Below are 5,813 nucleotides of genomic sequence, written 5' to 3'. Positions count from 1 at the left end.
TTCTGAGAAGTGGGATGAATGCCTGAAGTTAGCTGAATTTTCTTACAATAATAGCTACCAAGAAAGCATCTGCATGGCACCATTTGAAGCTCTATATGGAAGAAAGTGTAGGACACCACTCAACTGGGTTGAAGTGGGCGACCGTGGGTACTTTGGGCCTGAGTTCATCAAAGAGGCTCGAGAGCAAGTAAGCATTATTCGTAGTCACTTGAAGGTAGCTCAAAGCCGACATAAAGCTTATGCAGACACGTGAAGAAGGCCCTTAGAGTTTGCAGCTAGAGATTATACGTATCTCAAGGTGTCTCCTATGAGAGGGGTGCATTTGTTGGGTGTCCATGGCAAGCTAGCCCCTCGATATGTGGGTCCTTATCAGGAGTTGGAGCAGTGTGGCCTAGATGCTTATCGTCTCTAGCTTTCTGATATTTTATCTGCGGTACACAATGTGTTTCATGTATCGCAATTGAAGAGATGTTTACGGGTTCCAGATGAAGCTGTGGACATTGAAGGGCTTACCCTCCAGCTAGATTTGACTTATGTTGAGCACCCTGTCAAAATTCTGGATGAGAAAGAAAGAGTGACAAGGAACAGCGTGGTAAAGTTCTACAAGGTGCAGTGGTAAAACCATTTAGAGGATGAAGCCACATGGGAACAGGAGAGTTACCTATTGAAGCATTACCCCCACCTCCTCGCTGGTTCTGCTAGTCAGTTATTGCGTCGAAATGTATTCCCGATCTCCTTCTCACACTAGGCACATAAAATCTCGGGTTGAGATTTTGTTTTAGGGGGGTAGATTTGTAACACCCTCGGTGTTACACTGTTCTGTTTTTGCTAAAACACAACATGAGCATCATACTTATGTGTAATTGTGTGTAAAGATATGAGTTATAGAGTGTAAAGCAATATACGGAACTTGAAACATTCGTTTGAAACACGAAACGCATGTTACATTTCATGTCGTGTTGTATTACTTAGGGTTCTAAATGATTTTTTATTGGACGGAAATGCTATGGAATGCATATGCGGAACGTTAGTAAAGTTTGTAGCACGAACTTCGTACACGACGATGATATACGTGCGGTCGAGGACAGGGTTCGCTAGCTAGTGTATCAAGTAGCTTGGAAATGGAATTCGACGCGAAACCGTTCGAAGCTTAGTCAATTCTCGTAAGTCTGAAAATGGGTCGATGAAGCCATGTTCGACAATTTTTATAGAACGATTGGGTTAAGTAGTGGCAAGATGTTTTGGCTTAGTTTGATAGCCCTAGGTACCCTCTTAAGTGTAGAATAACTGGTTTGACTTTTGAATCATCGGGTTTGAGTTTTTGAATAGCTTTAAAAAGCGTGCAAGTCACGTGTCAAGCAATGCAAGCGCCTAGGCACGGTCACCCTGCTAGCTCTCAGCGCGCCGCGCTGGACCGCCTGTTGTGCCTGCGCGTGCACGTCCACGCGCATGGCCCCACGCTGCTGGCCACGGCCCTGCTGCTGTGTCCTGGCACACGCACGCACGCGCACCGCGCTGGTGGGCCTGGCTGCTCTACCTCATCCGTCGCGTTCGCCTGTGCCCATGGCTCACCGTCGTGTCGCACTGCACCCCGGTCGCGCTGCGCGCCGTCCGTCGCTGTCGCACGGCACTGCTCCCGTTGACCTGTCGCGACTACACGCGTGTGGGCCGGTCGCTTGCCTTCGCTTTCACACTACGTTTGGTGCCATGCCATGCCGCTGTGTTCTCGGGCATGCCAGTCTCTGCGGCATAGTGTCGTGCCACCCTCGCCTCACGTGTCGCGGAGCTACGGTCGCACATCGAGTGCCGGGCTCATACGCGCACGAGGAGTCGCCACCAACGCGCTGTCGTCCTTCCCCAACTAGTGAATGCACCATGATAGCGCCGAGCCAATGTGCCTACTTTCCCTGTTCCTCTATCGCCGGGCCACGCCGAGGCAAGCACACAGCGTCGGCCAAATCAATGCAATTGTGTGCGCCTAAGAATGGAGTAGAGACCTAGCTACGCGCCAAACCTATCCACTGCTGCTGCCAGCCGGTGTCGAGCTCCAATTCAAAATTCCTTCGTCATCGGTCGCTTTAAGACTCCACGGCAGCGCCCGCCTAATTTCCCTAGCCCCGTCCACCTCCGTCCAATTCGATGGCACCGAACCTTCACCCTGCTCCACTCTATCCCGTGCGCACTCCAATTCACCCTGCTACTGCCTGCTCATCACTGCTGCCGTAGCCGTGCCATCACCGTCGTTGTAAGGTTTGTGGGCGCGCGTGGCCAGGCCCGCTCGGTCAGTCTCCGGTCAAGCCATCACGACTGGTAGGTTCGGGTGAGTCTCCGTTGCCCATACTTGAGCTTGTTCACGATGTTGGTACCTTGGCTCATGAGAACGTGCCCGCCGTCGCAGGGAGAAGTCCGCCGCTGGAAAGAGAGCTCAGAACAACGTCCCCTTTCGCCGTATCGCCTCCCACCGCTTTGCGTTGACATCGAGGTGAGCATCGGCTCCTTATATAGGACTATGAGGGTCAGGTGTGGCCGGCGTTGCCACCCGGTGCAGCGCCGCCGCGCCGGTGCGCGCACGGGTGCCGAGGGATGTGGCCGCGGCGAAGAAGGGAAAGGGGAGGGTGGTAGATGCAAACTCTGTGACTCGGTGAAATAGTGCTCGAGTGAGTTTCGCGAATAGGCTAGAGAACGGGGGCTTTTTCGCTAAAGAGTCAGCCGCGCGCGGGCTCCGTAGTGGGCCGCGTCGCGCACCGCTGCGTGGGCCACGTCGGGTGCTGCGCATGCGTGCGCAGGGGATGTCGGGGTGGGCCAAGCCGTCGCTCGCGGGCCGCGCTGTGAATTCGTTTTCCAATTTTTCTAGTGAATTACAAATATTTATTCAATATAGTTTCTAGCTGAACTTTGATAAATTATAGTAAATCTTGTAGATGTCCAAAAATAGTGAAATCAAGTTTGTTAGGTTCAGAAAAATACCATCTATCTATTAGTGTAGTTAGATTATAGTTCGCTGTGACAATGGTAGGTTCATAAATTCAAGCTAGAGCTTAGTATTATTTAGATTAATATTTGTATTAATTTTTGTGGCAAATTGGTGATAGATATAGCTATGAAATTTTTACAGTAGGTTCATTAGATTATTATGTACTTGCTGTAAATTTTGTAGCCCTAGAGTAGGTTGATAAATAGGGTAGCTATTATCCTTATTTTATCATATATAGAGTAAATCAGTACGAGGGGTAAGAATACCGTTAGTGGCTATGGTAAGGTATGTCATGCTTCATACTTGTTAGTGGTAATAGTAGGTAGCTAGCACTTTAGTTGGTAGAACTCACTTAGTAGTTTCATAGATGTATTCTTATTTTAAGAGTTGGTGTTGCCGTAATACTAAGTGTTGCATCATCATTTCATGCATATAGATCATGAGTTGGTGGAGTTCGTGCCGGTGGACGAACAGGATTACGAGGAGGTCATCGAGGAGTACGAGGAGGAGATCCTCATGCAGGAGGGAGCCCCAGAGCCTTTTGGTGCTGACTTTGCTGACCCGTCGCCTGCCCAAGGCAAGCCCCGGTGCATAACCCTTATTTTAAATGATTACTGAATATATATATATATATATATATATATATATATATATATATATATATATATATATATATATATATATATATATGATGTGCATTTATGTTACAAGCATTTTATGAAAACTACATGCATAAATATATCTACCTATGAGTCCTACTAGTATAAGTCGAGTAGCTGCTATGCTTAGGATATCGGTAGCGTGAGTAACCTGCCGTTACTCACAAATAGGTGATAAATATGATCACTCATGATAAAATGTGGAAAGAAAAAGTGGTGACCGGGCAGGGATATGGTTTGGGTACTGGTGGGTGTAAGAGGCTGTGTCCTGCGGCCAACAGGGCATAGCTTGATTATACTTTTTTCCTGTCTATGTCGGTTAAGGACCGGTCGTTGCATATGGCTCTAGGCAAGTCACAGACTTATTATCCCGAGCACATACTTGGGTATAGGCGCAGGAAAGACCCGTTGCTCTCTTGTCGTGGATCCGGCTCTTTCTGGACTGACTGATTGGAGGTGGAGATGGTGGAGGTCCTTGCACCGCACTGAGTCCGGGACTCAGGAGTGGGGGCTTGGAGTCCAAGTTTAGACGGGGACCTGGACACCCAGGACAGGAGGGTGATGGGCTAGAACTGCTTGTGCCTGGGGTACAAGCGGGGCATGTGTTTTTTGGGTACCCAGCTGGGGGCATTGATTCACGAATCGCCGGCGTTTCGGTACGGCTTGTCTACGGTTTAGCATCGTAGTAAGAACTGAAAGATGAAAGGTGACGAAATGGAACTGATTGCTCAACTCTTGCTTGAAAGTAGAATAGGTGCTTACATAGACTGGATAGCTAATGAATTAATACGGCTATTAATAATAACATACATAAGGACTCACTATTAGTACTGCTTTCTGCAAAAGGGAAACCATCAAACCATAAAGCTCATCATATCCTTTAGAGTCGGGAAACTATCCCCACTAGTCAGATAAGTCTTGTATGTACATTGTGTACTCAGGGTTTATTTACTCCTGTTGCAGGTAATGCATGAGGAGTATCATTGTGTGAAGGATTCTTCTGGTGGGCACAGATGTAATCCTTGCATACTATCGATAGCTGCTTTCTCGATGTTTATCTTCATTCTGCCGTTTATTATTATTCCGCACTCTGACGTTTGGTATTGTAATAATGTAATTTTTAACAACTTCGGATGTATGAAATGGATAAATATTGTAACTCGTTCTTATTATTGGATCCTTGGGAAAAATGTGGATCTTTCGGGCTCTCCCTTGGGGTGTGCCCGACGGATACCGTCCGCTGTAGCTTGCTTTCAGGGTGTTTAGTGTCTGGTGAAAGATGAGCGCCTCCGTAAGTGGGCTATTTCGGACAGGTCTGCCACAGCCTCCATCCAAACAAGCCCTATATTCGTGTGTTTCATGTGATCCAAGTTCACGTGTTTCTTTACATTCAGTTCATGTTCCCGTGGATCCAGGTGCAATTTGGTTTTTATATTCAAATTTAAGTTTTAAGTTTTCACTTACATTCAATTCTAGTGTCGTTTTATCCAGAAGTGCAATTTGATTCTTATGTTCAGTTTCCTTTGTAAGTGCTGGCCCCACTTGCTTGGGTTTGCTGGTAAATGCTATGGAGTATTAAGGGGTTGTTGGTTTGAGACGGAAACTAGTGTTTAAGTAATGTTCCAATTATTCATTCATGGATTTCCGTGTGACTCTTGTTCTTTCGGTTCTGAATATACTTGCTGATTGTTTTTACTCACCCTTATGTTTATTTGGTTTTTATAAGTAGATTGTAACCTGCATGGGAATTGGGAGTAGCATCTTCGTTGACACAACCACCTAGATCACACTTGCTTATTTATTCGAAGTATGCAACTCTAATAGTGTAAGTAGAGGTCGCTTAAAGGATGATTTGGTTGAGATGATCTTTGCTATTAGGGTGGTTCTTATGTTATTGGGTTGGGCTGTGATGCTTATATCGTTCATGCTATGTGATTTTGCCTGTTCATATATATGCTTAATTTACTGGAAAGACTCCACCAAAATTTTTAATAAGTTCTAAACTTAATAGAATTTAAGTGTTGATTGGTAGCCTCCGGTGGCGTGTCTGGCGGTGGCGGGCCAGGGTGTTACAATACCCTTTCTCCTTCCACTGAGAACATACATTATGCATGCTCTGCTATGATAGACACTAAACTGATCATATTATCGTTGTGGCAAGTTGGTTACCTAAACATAGG

This window comes from Miscanthus floridulus, chromosome 5, assembly GCF_019320115.1.
Source record: "Miscanthus floridulus cultivar M001 chromosome 5, ASM1932011v1, whole genome shotgun sequence".
Taxonomy (NCBI): Eukaryota; Viridiplantae; Streptophyta; class Magnoliopsida; order Poales; family Poaceae; genus Miscanthus; species Miscanthus floridulus.
Note: the sequence above shows the minus strand (reverse complement) of the source record.